This window comes from Castor canadensis, chromosome 8, assembly GCF_047511655.1.
Source record: "Castor canadensis chromosome 8, mCasCan1.hap1v2, whole genome shotgun sequence".
In the NCBI taxonomy this organism is placed as follows: Eukaryota; Metazoa; Chordata; class Mammalia; order Rodentia; family Castoridae; genus Castor; species Castor canadensis.
The window spans coordinates 141,025,312-141,045,718 of NC_133393.1; positions in this window are offsets into that span (position 1 = coordinate 141,025,312).

Sequence of the window (20,407 nt, forward strand, 5' to 3'; positions counted from 1 at the left end):
GGAGGGAACTGAGGGGGGCTGAAACCTTCCTGCCTCTCTATTCCCCACCCCCAACACCCCAGAACCCCAAGAGTGCAAGGGTTGTAGTCACTGATAAACAGAAATTCCAGATTCTTAGATCCCACGTGGACACGTCCAGGCAGGATAATAAAAGTTTATTAAAAGTTAGTTAACTTCTTAGTTACAAGAGGCCATGGTGAGCCAGGTGGGAGCTGGAAGCAGAGAAAGCTCTCTCCGTTTCTAGGTGCTTTTAAAAACTGCATTAACCTGTGGGAGGTGAGAAACCTGGTCGGTTGTTGATCACCAGTAGTCAGGGAATGGGGAGGGGTTTAGATGGAGGTTCAGAGAGGGAGAGAGAGAGAGAGAGAGAGAGAGAGAGAAAAAGTTCAATCTGAAATACAGTATTACGTATCTATGAGTCCCAATTTAGTCTGCCTCACAAGGGCTCCACTGAACGTTTTACTCAAGCTGTTCTGAAGTCAAATCCTCCTCTCCACCCCAGTTTTGTTCCCCAGCCATGTTTGGCAGCTCCGTTTTTTTGTTTGTTTGTTTGTTTTTGTTTTTTCCAGTTCTGAAGATTGAACCCAAGGCTTTGTGCCTACTAGGCAAGCTCTCTGCCACATGAGCCAATGCCCCAATCCTTTTGTTTTTAGTTTGTTTTTCAAATAGGGTCTCTCCCTTTTGCCTAGCCTGTTCTCAGATGTGATCCTCCTACTTCCACCTCCTGAGTAGCTCGGCCTATAGGCGTGTACCACCATACCCAGCTCACTTCCTTCTTAACAACTGCCATTTCTTACTCAGTCTTTTATAGTAACCTATATCTTATCCTTCATGCTTCCTTGAGGAGCCTTTGGAAATCTGGGCAGAGTTGGTTAATTTTAAAAAATCTATTTACACTTAGGGGTTGTGAAGAAGCCAGAAAAGAAGTGTCTTGGATTTCAAATATACACATATGGGTTTCTTTTTATTTATTAACAGCTTTGATATATTTTCAATATTATCCCTGAAAGCAGCTGTTTCTTGGAGTTCTCTTTCACACCTGCCTGTCACTTCGGATTTCCATGTGTTAATTTACAAATTTGAATTGGAAGTGATAAGAAGCAGAGCACAAGGTGACAGTGCTGATTTGAAATTTTACTTGTATATCTGAAGGTCACGTAGACGTTCTGTGCAGTCTGGGATGGGGCTCTGTGGTGGAGCACTTGCCTTTCATGTGCAAGGCCCTGGGTTCCATGCCAGCACCACATAAAAAAGAAAACGAAAGCTTTGCTGGGTGTGGTGGTGCACACCTGTAATCCCAGCACTCAGGAGATGGAGGTAAGACTATCAAGAGTTCGAGGCCAGCCTGAACTGCAGAAGTGAGACCCTGTCTGTAAAAAAAAAAAAAAAGAAAGAGAAAAGAAAAGCCAGATGCTCCGTGCATAAGCAGCTAGAGTCACAGAGAGACACTGTTTTGTTTTTTGTATTTGCTCTTTTATTTTTTTTGGCAGTGCAGGGATTTGAACTCAGGGCCTCACACTTGCTAGGCAGGCATTCTAACACTTGAACCACTCCACCAGACCAAAGCACTAGTTTATTCTCCCCACCAAGTATTATTTTGAGGTGTTAATACTAACATAGCATTTGCCATTCTTATTTGTTCTTCCTCCACTAAATTGTAAGATTGAAGGGAACATGTTTTTTGTACCGTTCGTACACCGAGCATCATGACATGACTAATGCAAACTTGACTGGAAAGGTGTTGTCTCTTTACTTTCCAAAAGTCTTAAGAAAGCCTGCTAAGAATTTATATTTTCTTGCATTGACAAAAACACTGCACAAACTGACTTAGGGAAACAGTAGGGACAATGTTCCTGTCCTGGATGGAAAAGGAGATGACGTTTGCTCTGGATCACAAAGAGGCACATGTTCAGAGGACAGGTGGCTCCTTAGTGAAATGGCAAGATGAGTGGCTGACACAGAGCTGGAAAGTTACAAGAGGGGAAAATCTCCAAACCAAATAGACACAGGGTGGTTCCGGATCGCTATGCACTGGAAGCCATTATAATCTCCATGGTTAGTTTCAGCAACGAGTACACAACAGTGATCACAGCTGCACCGTAAGAATGATCACAGCACACTCAGCAAGGTGACTGTCCTCCTGCTGGGCCCTGGGCATAGCCGCATCCCACTCTGCTCACGTCTGGTCAGCTGCCTCACCTGCAGGGGATCGCTCAGGGCCTGGGGGCTCTTTAAAACTCAGCAGGTGGTTGACTGACACTGTTAAGTTAGTGGTATTTGAAGTGATGGACCAGGTCTATATAAATACCCAGCAGCCTTGGTTTGTCTCTCCACCCATTCATTCCATGCACATTTATTGAGACACTGAGGAATATCAAGACGAAGAAATAACAGTGCTTGTCCTCAGGTCAGCCTCACAGACGACTCCATAATAACAGTAAAGCTGGCATCTTTCTCTGTTTTCTGCTGCTCTAACAGTATGCCACAGCCTGGTCAAATTATAAACAATAGAAATCCTTTGGCTCACAGTTCTTGAGAAGTCCAAGTGCACTTGTTGCTAATCATTTCCTGGTGGACAGATAAGTGGGCACACATGAGATAGAGGGGAATCAGGCCAAATTCATCCTTTTTATAAGGACCCAGTCCTGTGATGCAGACATTAATCCATGAGGCAGAGGCCTCATGACTTGATCACCTCATAAAGGTCCTGTCCACAAGAGTATGAGGCCACTAAACTGCAGCCTGAGTTTCGGAGGTGACATTCAAGCCACAGTATGTGGTGAAAGCAGAGATTAGGATCTCAGTGAGATCCTACTTCATTGGTGACATTTGCCACTCTATAATTCACAATTACTCCTTGCCTCCTAATGTGGGAAGTGACATACATGTCCCTTGGGCTCCCAGAGAGATGACCATGTAGACACGCAATCCTCCTCATTATTCTTGTTTCATTAATCACCAAGTGAAGCCCATGCATGGTCTTACTCTTGCCCAAAAGCATACAGCCAAGGATCGCCAAACATTTGGGAAGGCCATCCATGATGAGAGAAAGAGCGTAGAGCAAAGTGGAAAAAATAAATCCAGAGAAATGACAGAAGATTAAAACAAGTAGAGCTGTTATCTTCCAGGACATAGGGGAGGATACTGTTTACATAAAACAAGAACTGCCAAGAACAAGGAACAAACAGAGAACAAGGAGGGTCCTTGGAAATTAGAAATAGCTCAGCCAAAATAAATTGAGAGATGAAGCAGAAGATACCTCCCAGAAAGGTTAGAGACACAAAGCCAGAAAAGCGAGATGAGAGAGACGGTTCATCTACCCAGGAGGTACATATCCAACAAATAGAGATTCCAGGAACATAAAATAGCTAGCAGGAAATTCTTTTTAAAAATAGAGGACATTTTCCCAGAAATAAAAGACAAACTTGGGGCTCAGCACAATGAATTAAAGATACCCATGTCAAGAGTTTTAATCATTATAAAATTTCATAACACCAGAAAGAAGACAAATAGATAAATAAAACTAGGAGTCAATGGGGAAGGCAAGTGATAAAAGTTACACTACAATGGACGTCTTCTGGCTGGAGACCGGAAGAAACCCTACAAAATGGAAGCAAAAGGAATGAAAGAGAATAAAGTCACAAAGTCTCTGAGAAAAGAAAAAGAAGTGGGCATCTGCATTCTCAGACTGTGACATCCAGGAAAATGGAAGGTGGCTGGGGTGATACCGATAAGCAGGAAGGAGTCCCACTCCAGCCCCATGTGACAGCCACCCCCCCCACCCCGCCTCCAAGCCACCAGGTACAGGACAAAGCACAGATGCACAGATGTCAATGGAAGTTGTAGAAAAATGTCAAATGTCATCTTCCCTCACACCTACCAGTCTCAGTGGCTTTTGTCCCCAGGCTGGACCTTGAGGAATACCCCCAAGAACTGACCTAGGCTGGGTGCTGGTGGCTCACACCTGTAATCCTAGCTACTCAGGATGCAGAGATCAAGAGGATCACGGTTCAAAGCCAGCCTGGGCAAATAGTTTGCCAGACCCTAGCGTGAAAAACCCATCACAAAAAAGGGGCTGGCGGAGTGGCTCAAGGTGTAGAGTGCCTGCCTAGCAAGTGTGAGGCCCTGAGGTTGAACCCCACTACCACCCTCAAAAAAAAACCCCCAGAACTGAGCTAGAATTCAGGGCTCCTCTAGTGGCGTTTAAGTCTTTGAACTTAAAGACACTCAGTGTGTCTGCCTGTTCCCAACCTGGACAAGCTGTAGAGAAATCCTCTCAGTGATGACAGCCACTCAGTATGTGCAGCAGCCCCTGCCCCAGACCCAGTCAGACACACGCAAACACAGACAGACAGACACATGCACACAGACACATGCCTGTAATATAAATACACACAACCTAGCCAGCCCTCTCGTTCAGGGAAGAGGCCCATAAAGACAGAAGATCTTGCTGATTACCTGAATGAATGAAGCCAGTATTTCATTACTGAATACAAACAAGCAGCCGATTGCAAGTCACCGAGGAAAAGCAACGGTGCCAAAGAGAAAGAGCTGCAGAAACAGAACAAGGAATCCTGTGTACCGGTTTTGGGTTTTAGTTGCCGAGCATGGCATGCAGTTATTCAAGGAAGATTTATGTCTTTATTTATTTATATATTTTTGGGGTAGTACTGGGTTTTGAACTCAGGCCTTTGAATTGTGTTTGCTAGGCAAGTGCCCTGCCACTTGAGCCACGTCTCCACCCTTTTCTACTTTTAGGTTATTTAGGGTCTTGCTTTTTGCCTGGGCTGGTCTGACCACAATCCTCCTACCTATTAGGCCTCTTGGGTAGCTGGGATTACAAGTGTGAGCAATCATCCCAAGCATATTTGTGGTGGTGGGGTCCTCAATAATATCTTGCCTGGGCTGGCCTAGAACCATGATCCTTCTGATCTCCACCTCCTGAGTAGCTTGGATTAAAGGTGTGAGCTACTATGCCTGGCCTTCAATAAGTATTTAAAGACCAATTATGAACTACTCCAGGTGTTGTGGAAATGGTAATGAGTGAAGTCAACAAGGTCCCTTCCCTAAGGAAGGCATCCAGAAAGAGCAGTAAGTGCAAAGGCCTGGAGATGGGAGCCTTTGTACATTTCAGGAACTGCAGGGTGCCCATTCAACTTGGGAAGAGAGGAATGGGAAGCATGGTAGCAGGTAAAATCAGACCACACAGGGCCTTTCAAGTCATGATCAAGTCTGTGTCTATGAGGAGGGAGGGGGGCAGCCACTGGAGAGCTTTGAGCAAAGTTGCCAAGTGATCTGACTTTGAACAGGTAGGCTTAACTGATGTCTGAGCTACAGGTTACGAGACAAGAGGTCAAGGATGACTCCAAGGCATTGGCCTCAGCAACTGGAAGATGGAGAAGTCATTTAGTGAGATGGGGAGACTGTGAGAGGAGGGGCATGGGAAGAAGAGTTGAAATCTTGAGTTTAGTTCTGGACAAGTTAAATTTATGATGCTTGTATTAGTTATCTATTGCTGGAGAACAAAAGTTCATAGCTGAAAAACACCATTTCTTTTCTCATCGTTTCTGTAAGAAGCAAGCACAGTTTACCTGAGTCCCTCTGACTCAAAGTGTCTCGTGACATGGCTGTGCCTTGGGCTGTGGTCTCACTTGAAAGTTCAGCTGAGGGCAAGGGTCTCTTCTTCCCCGCTCACTACATGGGCCTCTCTCTCGGGCTGCCTTATGATTTGGGAATTGGCTTTTTTCAGAGTGAGAATTAGGAGAGGCCTGAAGAGTGAGCACCTTAGAAGGAAGGCACAGCCTTTGTGTCACCCATTCTCAGAAGATGCCCCTCACTTCCACCATATTCCATCAGCTAGAAATAAGGCTAGGCATGGTGGCACATCCCTGTGATCCCAGCTACTCTGGAGGCAGAGGTAGGAGGATCAAGGTTCAGGCTAGCACAGGCAAGAACACAAGATTCTGTCTGAAAAATAAGTAAAGCAAAAAGGACTGGGTGTGTGGCTCACATGGTAGAGCACCTGCCTAGCAGCTCATGGCCCTGAGTTCAAAACTCAATTTCCAAAAGAAACAAAGAGTAAATCTGCTCAGCCTGCCCACACTTGAGGACACATGGTCATGAAGACTGGTGGTGAGGGTCACTGGATATCCTTGTGGCAAGGTCATTGAGGAAAAAATCTGTAATTGGGGGAGATGTCCAGTCTGCAAAGTCATTATCAGTAATGTATTTATTAATGGACTGTCTTTGAGAGAACTGGAGAAGTCAACTCTAGGATGAGCCTTAAGAAATGTCCCCAAGAACTGCTCTGGTAAGAGAACTGCTATGGCCCCTGCTGACACTGGAAATATTGTCATGCCAGGTGTCACTGATAGCTTCCTCTTGAAAGTCACTTTAGAATCAAAGTTCTCAAAGGAGCACACTTTGTCAGGAAGAACCAAAGTCTGTGTCTAGTTACAGGGAGATGGAAATTTGATTTTTAAAACTGTCTGTTACAGGAAGATGGAATTAAGACCAAGAAAAAGTGCCAAAGCCTGGAGAGAGTTTCAAAGGAGAGGTGGTGGCAACTGTGAGGGCCTGTTCAGCACCCCGTGAAAGAAAGTGAGATAATGTAGCAGACACTGGAGCCACAAATCACGTCTTGTTGTGAGTAACAATGGGATAGATATCGTGTCCACTAAAACTTCAAAGTGCTAACAGCAAGGTAGCCGAGGACAAGAAGTCAATTGTGAACATTGCAGATATAAGTGCAGAAATTAATAGTATAATGAATTGGGTGGAAGAAATAACAAGAAAATCTCCCAGCATATAAAACAAAAAGACAAAGAAATGGAAAATCTGAAGGAAAAAAAAAACCAAGAAACATATAAGAACAATTCAAGAGAAGTAAGATTTAATTATTACATCCTAGAGAACATGTGCACATAAAAAGAAAAAGAAGACATCCTAGAACTAGGACGAGAAAATGGAGTGCATCAAGTTATTTTTAATTTTTTTAGTGTTTAGTAAATGCGGTTTACTTGTTTGTGTTAGTTCTCCATTGCTGTGAACCAGTTTACTCCAAATCTTTGTGATTTTTTTTTTAATTTCCGGAAGTAAAGGAAGACAAGTGAAAAAAGTGTTCTAGATTCAAAATCTAACTAGTACAAAATGAATCATGAAATTTCAGAACACTCAGGATAGATAGCAACAAAATTGGTAAAGATGGCCCCAGCTGTCTCCATCATTTGACATGCATTAGCTCATTCAAGCCCCCTACAGTCCTAAGAGTCAGTAACTGCTATTATTATCAGCATTTTCCAGATGGAAATACACAGCTCGAGTAATTCCCATGGGCACACAGCTAGTTCCTGGTTTTATACTTACTACTTCCCTTTTCAGTGACACGAATTGTAGAAAGAGGTAAGAAGTGCCATCCAAGTTCTAAAGGAAAATGATTTTGAGTGTAGAATTACCCAAATATTAATCTAGTATTTGGGGACCATAAAACACTTTCACATGTGCAAAAGCCTATTTGTAGACATGGAAACACATAAATACACCACCCATCAGCCGCCCTGTGGAGTCTAAAACCATTGTGTGTGTGAAGGGTGGGGTGATCACCCAGATGGACCCCACATGTGAGTGACTGGGGGGAATGGGAGCGAGACTTTACCTCCACACTGTTTGTCCAGGTCATTCCTAAATGCACCTTGAAATAATCAAAAAAGGATGATGGCCCCACTCCAAAAATTGGGACAACCTGGAACTACTGCTCTCTAGCATTTGTGAGCACCATCTTCTGACCTTTCTTCCTGTACTTTTTTGGGAAGGACTCAATTCCCAGATGCAGATTTTTCAGCTTAGAGTCAGTCTATATTCTTCCTCTTGTACCAAGGCAGCTACCATGTCTGTTTCTTTGCCAGCCATGGGTTCAGCCTGGGGATGGGCTGCAGATGGAATCTGATGTCTGTTCCCAGGAGACCCAGGCCGACCCAGCAGGGAGCGAACAGGGCTGCTTCAGCCCAAAGAGTTTCTGAGAAGGGACTGCTGTGGGGGACAATGAGTGACATCAGAGCCCAGCTCTGGCCTCTCAAGTGTCTTAGCTTTGGAACCCTGAGACATAGCACCTTGAGTGTGGACACCTGAGCTATGGAGGCTGTCCTGGCTCCCTGGTACCCCCTTCCTCAAATGGTGTCATGAACTTTGAGCATGAGCAAAGGTGATTCTGAACTGTGAGCCTGAGGGTACTGTGGGTGAAGGTGTAAGAAAAATGATCTTTTCTATCAAAGTATTACCCTCTTAGATTTCTTAAAAATTCCTCAGGTTGCCATCTCAGGTGACTTGCATGTTTAAAGGGTCCTTGCTTCTTCTTCTAGATTCCTGTGCAGCTCCATTGCCCCCCAAACTGCATGCCCTAACCCATCCCCCAAGTCTTTTAGCCAATCGGGAAAGACTGTGATCTTAGACCTGGAAAAATCCCAGATGAGGCGCAGGTGCAACTACATCAGGGATGTAAGGAGGAGTCACTGTCAGCCATTTTGTGCTCACGTGTCTGCTCAGCTGAGTGAGTACATGCTTGCACCCTTTTGATCAAAAGAAATTGTCTTGCCAAGATTTTCTGTCTCTTGTGTGTCTGTTTTCAGCACCAGATGGTCTTTAATTCCAACAAAGGGCAGTGAGACCCCAGAGACGCCTAGAATAACTGGGTGAGAATTAAGGAAAGGAAGCTGCAGTTCCTGAAAGTGCAGACAGAATAGTGAATGGAAGTTTGAGTAATCACTGTTAATGAATTGTCAATTTGAGACCCTTACTCATACTTCCAGGAGGTAAGGTCTGAGGAAACTCAAATTACGTTAATCCAGCTGTAGAATTATTGCTACCATGGCTACCATCCAATTCTTGTGCAAACTCGGTGTAAACAGTTGTGCTTTCTGTCCACTTCTGTATGGATGCAAAATGATTCCAGTCTGTGAGTCCTGCTGCACCCTCCCCATTCTAGCCTTGCTCCCCATCCTGTTCTGATCCCTTGATCTTCACCTCAGGTCTACTGAAACCCCTGTGACTCACCTGCACATCAAAGGGGAGAAGCACTGCTCTTAGGAATACTTCTTTGCCTCTGCTCTGCAGAGTTACCTGCTGTGCTCTGGAGATGTTTACATGTCTGAGTCCCACCTGAAAGCCATGAAATCAGGACCTCAGGATATGGAACCAAAAGGCAGCACATTTTAACAATTCCCAGGTGACTCTAAGGGTAGCCACGGTCAAAGACCACTCAAAGGGTGACAGATGGCATTTCAGTGTTATAGTTTGGAGCTTAAATGTTCCCCAAGGGCCCATGTGCTAAAAGCTTGGTTTGCAGTCCATGGAGACTTAAAGGTTCCACCTGTAAGAGGTGGGGCCTAATGGGAGGTCTTCAGGTTATGGGAGCATGCCCTTGAAGGGGATTGTGGGATCCCAGTCCTTTCTCTCTCCCTCTTTCTCTCTTTGTCATGTCCCCTTACTTCCTTCCTTCTTTTCTTCCTTCCTTCCTTCCTCCCTTCCTCTCTTTTGCATCCTGTCCATGAGGTGACTGGTTTTGCTTTGTCCTGTACTACCATCATGACTTGCTGCCCAAAGCAATAGGACCAATCTATCATGGACTGGAAGCTTTGAAACTTTGAGCCAAGAGCTGGGTGTAGTGGAGCACACCTGCAATCCCAACACTTTGGAGGCTGAGGCAGGAGGATGGTGAATTTGAGGCCAGACTGGGCTACCTAGTAAGTTCAAGGTCAGCCTGAGCTACATACCAAGACTACATCCCTCTCCCTGTCCCCTTCCCCCTAAAAAAGAATGAAAAGGAAGAAACCATAAACCAAATAAATCTGTGTGTGTGAGTTGATTATCTCAAGCATTTGTTATGGTCCTGTGGAGAGATGACTGACACTCTGTGACTGCCTCCTCACAGATTCAGTAGCCCTACCCCCCCACCCATCACCACCACCACAGGCTCACCTACTCTGGCTCTTTTTTCCAGTAAATGATTCTTTGTTCGATGATTGGCAGGAGTCAATCATGTAGGAGCTGGGAGATAAAACAGTGAGGAGGCCAGCCCCCCAACACGAGCAAAATCAAACGAAAGGTGTGACAGGGAAAATGAGAAAAGAACCTTGTTGTTTGAGCAGAAGAGTCCACTTGAAGACTGAGTGGCTCAAGTGGTAGAGCACCTCCCTAGCAAGCATGAGGCCCTGAGTTCAAGCCCCAGTACCTCTGAAAATATTTTTTTTTTAAATGAGGCCCTTGATGTGGTGGGGGAAAGAGAGCCATTGAAGACTGGGGAAAAATGGGGACGAAGGATAAAGATGAAAGTTGAGTTTCCGTTGGTAACTGAATTTATATCTGAAAGTACAGATTTTTCCACTTGAAACCGAGCATTGAAACAATGCTCAGACGTTCTCAGAAAACTACCCCTCGGAATGTCCCCACCAACCAGCTCCCGGCCAATAATGGAATCCAATCGTCTTGTTAATTACGTTCTCTAATGAATTGTAAGGCTGCCTGAGCCACAGATCTGAGGTTTGTGTGATCAATAGCTATGTTAAATGCCTCAATTACTTACATATGGCGTCTAATTTTGGTGTTAATTGTGCCCATTAGCCCCCACAGAATGGCCTGAAATTCCTGCAGGATAGTGGATAGCCGATTCCTCTGAGGCAGCTAACCACATTTCCCTTTGTCCAGACCATAGACAAATTTTCATAAAGCTTCTTCATCTGCACTTGGCCTCTGGATAAAGGATCATGAAGTCCAAAATCCTTCCTCATGTGAAATCCTTCATAATCCAAAACCAACCCCAGGTTACCTGGACTCTAAATGTTCCCGTATTTCATCCTCAGCTTTTCTGGGCAGCCTTATCTTACTTCTAACAGCGCATTTTGATGGACGTGATTGATTCACGTGGGTTCAAAAGAGTATGCTCCAATAGTAGCTTTAAAAAAGCCATTGGAGCCGATTTAACGCCTTGTGTTGCACACCAGGCCTCGGGTGTACCAAGGTGTGTGCTACTCCATAGAAAAGTTAGAGCATGTTTTGCCAATCACGTGTCTGATGGAGGTTTTGGAAACTTGGGAAATGCAGAAAAGTCTTGTCCTGTGTGCTCGTGTGAGCTACTTGCGTATAGCTGTGACCAGAACACCTGAGAGAGCCACGTAAGGAGCAAAGATTTGTTTTGGCTTATGGTTTCAGATGATTCAGTCCATGGTCACATGGCTCCATGTATTTGGGCAGAACATCATGGCAGCAGGAGCATGTGGCAGACGAGAGGTTTCACCTTATGGTGGCCAGGAAGCAGAGAGAGAGGAGGGGCCCAGGGACCAGGCACTTCAAAGGCACTCCCCTCCAACAAGGCCCCACCTCTGGATGACTGCAACACCTCCCAAAATAGCGCAGAAGTGTTGGTTAGTTTGAATAATTTTGGTGGGCTCTGAACTACAGGATGGTCCCTGGGAGCCTGGTACCTGGCACTGGGAGCTTGGGGCAAAGGAGTCTTGCCTCCTGGGGTGTGTGGGGAGACAGGTCTTTGGACACAGTGGTTGACATGTTTAAGGCAAGCTCTGGCCATCCCTTCACTCTCTAAGAACTGGCTCGCCCTGGAAGGGGCTGTTTCTCCCCAGTCAGTGAGGGTCAACACATCCTCACATACGGAAACCAATGCTGAACAATGCATATTTCTTTCTTCCTGTCCTTACCCCTGAAGTCTTATCCCTCAAAGCCAATTTGAGCCCTGGGGTAGACCTCTTCTTATTCTGTCCCCAGAGCACATCTCAGGCTTTCTTTTGGAGACAGGAAGGCAGGGACCTCCACTTGTCATTGCAACCCTTCTGTGTTCAGTAGGCCACAGGTGGGGGCTGCTAGGGTTCACTGGAGGTAGGAAGGGCATGAGGCTAGCCTCTCCTCAGCCTCACTTTAAAAAGGATTCACTGATTGTCACATGGTTATGCTGAACTGGGGACATGGGAGCTGCATAGCTACCATCTTACTGATTGTGCATGTCCTGTGCTGCTCTGCCTTGCTGGGGCCCTGAGGTGCCAACCCCACAGCTGATTCTGAAGGGGGGAAAAGGTACCTGTGTTTCTTTTAGGTATTAAGATGACTAATGCACCAAGTGGACCTCACTATACCTTGGTTTTCCCAACTTCTCCCCAACTTCCTCCTTTCCCTGGAGCTCATTGCTTCTCACCCCTACAGAAACAGTTCACCAAGTCCCACTTGGGAATCTCACAGCCCAGAGATGCTAATGGCCCTTGTCCTCAAAGTTCCTGCCAACAATATCAATGGGGCCTTGGGATGGAAAAGGAACTGGTAAGGGTGAGTTCTGTTGCTGTTTTTCTTTAAAGTAAGATCTGAACTGATGGATCTGACTTCTGTGGGGATTCCTTGCCCACCCCACCCTCCCAAGATGCATGGCAGCTTCTTTGCTTCTCTCCGATCCCTGGTGGGGGGGTGGTGCCTGTGCTCTGCTTCCTTGCTTACAGCAGAAGACACCCTCCCCTAACACCCCCCACCCTGTGTCATTAAATGTTTTTGGAAAGTTATGCTACATACTTCACAAATTTCATACTATCGTGTTGTGAATGGTTCCTCTAGTGTTGGACACTTGCGGAGTGTAGAATTTTTCCCCATCTTGATAACTGCTATGAATTTTCTCACATGTAGCTCTTTGACCCTCTGACACGTTATTTACTGTGAACACTGAGACCATGTTTTATCCTCTGAACTCCTCTCAGGGTCAAGACCAGGAGTGTTTTCACAGATGGCATGCAATAAAAACTTGTTAGCTTCCCTCATGGTCTAGATCAGCTTGCTTGGGGCTCTATAAAACCTGTCTCTTATTTAATATTAAGCCATATGAAATCACAAGGGTGCACCAAATCTAATTAGCAACTATCAGGAGCTATTCTCTCCATACATGGGCATCTCACATTTTGTTATTTTCTAAGTTTTGAAATGTGATTAGCAGAAACCATTAAGGTACTGGAGAATCATTACTTTGCAATGAACATATCATGCATATTTATTTATAGCTAATGGTCACAGAGCCCCATATTCAGAGTCCTTTGAAGAGAAGCTGTGTGACAAAGCCCCTTGTTTACTTCAGACCTCCTTTTAGGTACCATATCTGGTGTGCACCAATGTGAACCTGTCCTAGGATCAGGAGCAGACAGAGTGACCACACATGCACACACGTTAAGAATTACGTGTGACTCTTGGGGATATACCCAAAAGACTGTTACTCCAGAGGCACCTGCACATCCATGTTTATTGCGGCACTATTCACAATAGCCAAGTTATGGAAATAGCCAAGATGCCCCAGCACAGATGAATGGATTAAGAAAATGTGGTATCTATACACAATGGAATTCTATGCAGCCATGAAGAAGAACGAAATGTTATCATTCGCTGGTAAATGGATGGAACTGGAGAACATCATTCTGAGTGAGGTTAGCCTGGCCCAAAAGACCAAAAATCGTATGTTCTCCCTCATATGTGGACATTAGATCAAGGGCAAACACAACAAGGGGATTGGACTATGAGCACATGATAAACGCGAGAGCACACAAGGGAGGGGTGAGGATAGGTAAGACACCTAAAAAACTAGCTAGCATTTGTTGCCCTTAACGCAGAGAAACTAAAGCAGATACCTTAAAAGCAACTGAGGCCAATAGGAAAAGGGGAACAGGTACTAGAGAAAAGGTTAGATCAAAAAGAATTAACCTAGAAGGTAACACCCATGCACAGGAAATCAATGTGAGTCAATGCCCTGTATAGCTATCCTTATCTCAACCAGCAAAAACCCTTGTTCCTTCCTATTATTGCTTATACTCTCTCTACAACAAAATTAGAGATAAGGGGAAAATAGTTTCTGCTGGGTATTGAGGGGGGGGAGCGGGAGGGGGTAGAGTGGGTGGTAAGGGAGGGGGTGGGGGCAGGGGAGAGAAATGAACCAAGCCTTGTATGCACATATGAATAATAAAAGAAAAATGAAAAAAAAAAAAAAAGAAAACAAATAACAACAAACATTGTACCAACCAGTACAGGGGCTACAAATCCTCATACACTATCGGTGGGAATGTAAATTAGTCTAGTCGCTATGGAAATCAGTATGGGGGTTCCTCAAAAATTAAAAATAGAACCTACCATATGATCCTCCTATAATCACTCCTGGGCATATAATCAAAAGAATTTAGGTCAACATACAATACAGATACCCACATATCCATGTTTATTGAAGTATTATTCATAATAGCCAAACTATGGAATCAGACTAGATGTTCATCAATTGATGAATGGATTAAGAAAATGTGGTACAAGGCTAGTGGAGTAGCTCAAGTGGTAAGAAAAAAAAAAAAAAAAAAGAATTACGTGTGAGTGGGTGGTAAGGGAGGGGGTAGGGGAGGGGGGAGAAATGACCCAAGCCTTGTATGCACATATGAATAATAAAACAATTAAAAAAAAAGAATTATGTGTGAGAGAGTACTGTTCAGTCACCGATGTGGGCATCAGCTCTTGATTCTCTAGGAGAAACAGGTACCACATCAGAGGGACCTATGTCCCCAAGCTGCCTGACCACTGCCTCTGGGCAAAAGAAAAATCTGGAAGTCACCTTTTAAAGGATACTTTTAGGATCACCATCATCAGGCTGAACTTAAGTAGGATTTTACTCTCTGCCCTGAGCTCAGAGCTGGTGGTGGCACACAGGTCACCCACCAAGATTCACTTGAACCCTTTGCTTCTCATTCCCATGAAAAGGCCTGGAGCCAGCCCAGTCTCCATTTGGCCTATAGACGCTGTCATTTGATTTGAGGTGGAAAAGGAATTCAGAAAAGCATCCTGTTTCCTAAACACGCTAGGTGTTCTGCTGTGAGAAGCTAAAAATGGCACCTCTGGCTGAGTCAACAGACTCAGCCGAATGGGTTTCAGAAGCCTCAGGATCTCCGCCTGCTGAGCTGTGTCCTTCTCAAATATCCAGGTAAAAGTCTTGAGTCCTGTGGTAAAGACCAAGGCTCTGTGTTCAACTGAATTTCATTCCCTTTTCCTCTTCTTGGGCAGCAGGAAGACCTCATTCCCAGCTCCCCTTGCAGTTAAGTCGGGCCATGGGTATAAGTGATGGAAACCACTCCCATGCCTGGCCCCCAAAATGCCTGATTCCCTTCTCTTTCTCCTCTGCAGTGATGTGAGAGGCTGAGTGTTCAAGATGAGGTGCTCTGGGGATAGGGGCCATGGCTCAAGTGGTAGAGCACCTGCCAAGCAAGTGTTAGGCCCTGAATTCAAACCCCAGTTACCCCCTAACCCCCACAAAAAAAGATAGTGTGCTCTGTACGGACAGGAACCTCATGACCCACATCAGCTGTCCAAGTGCTTACTGCGAGGAACCATTGAGAGACTTCGGGGTTTCACCTACTCTTTTAAAAAAATTTTGGTGGTACTAGGGTTTGAACTCATGGCGTTGCACTTGCTAGTTGAACCATGCCCCAGGCCTTCAGTCTTTTTTTTTTTTTGCTTTTAGGCTTCAGATAGGGTCTTGTGCTTTTTGTGTAGCTCTCCTCAGTCTCCTATCGTTGTAGCTGGGATTCTGTAATCCCATACACTACCCTGCCCAGCTAGTTTGTTGAAATGGTGGTGGTCTCACTAACTCTTTGCCTGGGCTGGTCTCAGACTGTGATTCTCCTGATCTCTGCCTCCCGAGTAGCGTGCGCCACTGTGGCCACTGTGTCTGGTCTCTCCTCATCCTATCTTAAAGAATGCAAACTTCATCTCGCCTACTGTAATGATTTCAAACCTTTAGAAACAAAAACGAACCCATATTGATGAGAGTGTCAAGAGGAATACACAATTAGATTTCTCAGCGGCCAAGCTGGAACAACTTGAGTAACGAAATAAAATAGTATTGAATAAATACCCACTAGTTCATGCTAACCTAAGTGCTTGCATCAATAAACAAATGAAAAGAAGAGACAAATCTATGCAGAGTAATTCTCCTTCTCCCAGCTGTGCCCAGGATCCCTGCCTGCCACCACCAGAAGGGCCCGTTAGGGACTGTCCCAGCCAGAATGGCCTCTCCAGCATGCGTTGGTGTACTCTGCCATTCTTATTTTGAGCTCAGTTTCTGCCAAAGAGTCTTCCCAGTGGAGTCCTGAGCTGGGGTGGTCCCCTTCCTCTCCTCTGCTGTCAGAAGCAGCATATGTGGGCATGGGGTTGAACTTGTGATGTGCTGAGGCCTGTGAAGAAGCTGTGGGTGGGTGAAGCAGGCAGCTCCTGGCAAGGGTGGCCTTATGGATGGTGGAGGCTTTGAAAGACATCTCCATTTTTTGGGGGTGTGGTGATACACACCTGTAATCCCAGCACTCAGGAGGTTAAGACAGGAGGCTCCAGAGCTTGAAGCCAGTCTGGGCCTCAAGTGAGACCCTCTCTCAAAAGCCAAAAAATTAAAAATCCATTTTTAACCAAATTCTTCGAATTTGGTGAGAGGGATGAAATTTTAGTATTTACCTTGAAACTGGTATGACCTCTAAAATACAAAAACAAGAGTCTTTTTCTTTCCCTTTGGTGGCATTCCTCCTTCCCTTCCCAGCACCAGGACACCAAGGCATCTTTTGAGAGCCTGCATATGGATTGGTAATCTTGTTTCCCGCAGTATGGTTACATCTGACAAGTTTTCCCAAATTACAAGTCATTTTTTTCTGCCTCTGGTTCCTGAAAATTCTTTAACCTATAATTTAAAAAATAACCTATCAAATAGCTCACTGAAGACCATACTTCTTGGCTCCATTTTGTCAATTGTCTTTACAATCTCAGCCCCCAGACCTGAGGCAGGAGGACAGCCACCATGCAGGTGAGCGCTGGAGAAGCACCTTCTGCACGCCAATGGGCCTCACAGGTTGTCTAGTCTATTTTCTGAGCCAGAGGGAAGGAAGGACACGCCAATCGTTTGCCTCACAGGTGAGTCCGATGCTGTAATCCTTGGCACTACACTTGTATAAATGGCTTGGGGGCAAGGTAGAGAAAGTAGTATTTATCAAGACCTCCCTACTGTTTAGCTCCATGGCTTTATTTCAGTTAATTATCCTGAGGTAAATCTAAAACCCGCATCTTGCAAATCTAAAACCTGCAAATCTCAGATTGCAAATCTAAAACCCGCATCTTGGAGATTACATAGCCTCCCGAAAGCAGGCTGCTCAGTAAAGGTGTGAGCATGTCCTCATGGAAATTGAATGTATTTAAACATTGCAGAAAACACGTTCTTACAATAATTACTACTTGCTCAGCCTCTACAGGTATTTTATCCTTAGAGTTCATGAAATCTGTAAGTAAAGTATCATCACTGTTTCAGTGAGAAGGGAACTGGTTCTCAAAGACGACGATTTACCAAAGCGGATGGATGAGGATGGAACTGAGATTAGAACCTGGCCCATAGTGGTTCAGAGCTGGGGGAGGGGGGTTGGTAAGTCCGCTGAGCCTTACTGACGGTGACTGTTCACTGAGGTGCAATCGTGTGTCAGGTACTCGACTCATACCCTCCATATGCAGGTCGTGATGTTCCTGATTGATTGGAAAATGGCTTCTGATTTCAAATATGACAGTCTCAAAGGTCTTTGTAGAAATGCCAGAAGACAAAGAGATAGGATATCTTCATCCAGAGCAGATGAAACTAAAGATAGAGGCTCAGTGTGGCTGCCGACTGAGAAGTCATCTTTATTAAGATCCTAGATAAATCCTGTGCTGGCCCCAGGAACACATCTCCAGCTAAAAGCCATAAAGGCAAGCTGCAGTCATGGGTTTATGATCCACTTACTTCCTCTGCATAGGCCTGTTTAAGTAGAATGTTCTAGGACAAGTAACAGCAGGATTTTAGAGAACAATTTAAATGATGGGAGAGGATGGATAGTGGTGATGGCTGCACAGGAGCTGTACAATAATGGTGAAAATGGCACATTTTAAACAGCTCTGGTCCTAAGCAACTTGGCTTTAAGCTGTTTTACAAAATTCTTGGGCCCATGTGAAGTACAGTGATTTATTCATGAGGTTTTAATATTACAGGTAGAAAGGAGGTACTTATGTGTTTGTCTTACCCAATAGGTGACGGGGAAGATTCCTCATAGTGCCTCGGTACCATCCTTCTGTGTGTTGTTTTTATTATCAAATGTGTCATTCCTGGCTAATTGTCCATCTCCCACGACAACAGAAAGTTACCAACACTGTTATGACTTGCAGTACCGTAGCTTTTCGTATTTGTGTTAAAATGGCATTTACATAAAGTCATTCGTTTACTGCTACTTAGGTTATTATTTGTGTTGCTCCATCATCCTTCTTGTCCCCAGGGAATACCAGCTTCAATGAGTCTCTCAAAGGCTGTTACTGTGCTTTATAAAGACTTGTCATCCCCAGAGTATGCAGGAAAATGTGAATGATAATTCGTTTCTGGTCATGTTAGTTTAAATTTACCACTTGAAATTTTGTAGCATAAGTGTAGAACAATAATCTTCTAACCATGTCTTCTTCTGAACCATTGGGCTGTGATTACCGCATTGTATTCCTAACTTGCAAGCTCACTCCATGTGGATGACATCCCTGCCTTCCTCGTACTGTCACCAGCAGGAGTAGGGGAGAGGGGTGGTGGGGGGAGTACTGGGGAGGGACCAGGATCAGGGTGAAGAGCATGGCCCCAACCACCCAGTGAAGCCTGTTCCTAGACTAGCACAACTAAGACTGACCAGAGGAAGCTCCATGCTACCATTTTCAGCTGGAAGCAAGGGCACTGAGTGGAAGGGCCCGTTGTCCAGCAGTGGTGTTGAGCGCCTTCAGGACAAGAAGGCAGGGCCACCTGCAGAGGCCTGCCTGACATGTAGTACAAAAGCTGCAGAAAGGTAGGAGGCCTTCCTGAGGGGGTGGGCACCTTGGTGGTGGGTACCTGCCACCACCTTGCACGCTCAGATGTTGTGGACCAGAGATGGTCCACAGCCAGAGAGCTGAGGCTTAGGTCCAAAGGCTAACTGTGCACTGCTAGTGGCCCAGAGCTCTGACCCATTCTGTACCTGATGTGCGAGTCACCCAAAATCAATATATTTGCATCATTCTAGCCAGTAAGAGTGATCAGCTCAGCAAGTTGCCTTCCTGGAACTGGGATGGCTATGAAATCCCCAAATAGTCCCCGAGATTGAATCTCTGGCAGCTGATTTGGCCCCACACAGGGCCCTGAAGGGGAGAACAATGTCAGTCCTGGCCAGCCCCAGGCTTTGCATATGACTTACAGAACTGTGAGGGAGGTGCTTCTGGCAACTGGAAGCCTTACAAGACCAGTGCCAAGCCAGGGATCCTGCCAAGATGGCTCTCCTGACCCCAGCCAGGCCAAGTCCCAGCGGGAGAACTAAGACCTGAAGAATTTACTCAAAAGCATGGGTAGGTGCCTGTCTGCGTGTGTGCACGCACGTGTGTGTGTGTGTGCAGAGCCAGGTACTGAGTATTTTAGGCTTTACAGGCTCCATTGCTTCTAGCAACTTTACCATGTAATACAGAGGGAAAGCAGCCATAGACCATATGTAAGCAAACTGGCATAACTGTTCTAATAAAAACTGAATTTGACCCATCTGCTATAGTTTGCCAACCTCTGCTATAGTCACATGGCAGAGGACCCAGGGTAGGGCTTTCCTCACCTGGTTCTGAAGGTGGTAATGGTGGGATTACAAAATCAAATAACTGCATTTGTGATTTGGGGGATTTTTAAATTTTGTAATATTTTTAAAAATTTTGTAATGTATTTTGAATATGGCCAGAGTCTCTTCTACAGAGCTTTTACCATTCAGTTCTGTTTATCTCTCTATGGCCTTGCCACAAAAATGTTTTATCCAATTTTGGACTTTTGCTCATCTGGTAGGTGAGAAGTAATATCTCGGAGTTGGCCTTTAATGTATGTTGGATGCAGTGGTCTATAGACATCAGTTAAGTCACAGTGGGTGACAGTGTTGTTCAGATGGCTGTGATATGAAGTGTTCAATGAAGTCACCCACAGGCATTTGAAAAAATAGACATGGAGCTCAACTACAAAGCTGAGACTAGAGAAATAAATTTGGGACTAATCAATACGGATGATATTATGACAATGATGTGGGTAAAATGACTTGGGAAAAGAAAGTGGATAGGGGTGATAAAACTGAGCTCTAGAGAGTTCCAGCATTTAGAGACTGGGAAGAGGAGGAGCTTCTGTAAGGAAGGGAAGAAAAAAGGGTGGAGCCTCAGAAACAAAGTAAGGAAATCCCATCATGGAGGAGGCTCTGTCAGTGCTCTTACATACTGACTAAGGTGAGACATTTTGTTGGATTTGGCAAAATGGAGACTGTTGGTGGCCTTGACAGGTATACTTCCAGTGAAGAGGTGGGGACAAATACCAGCTCTC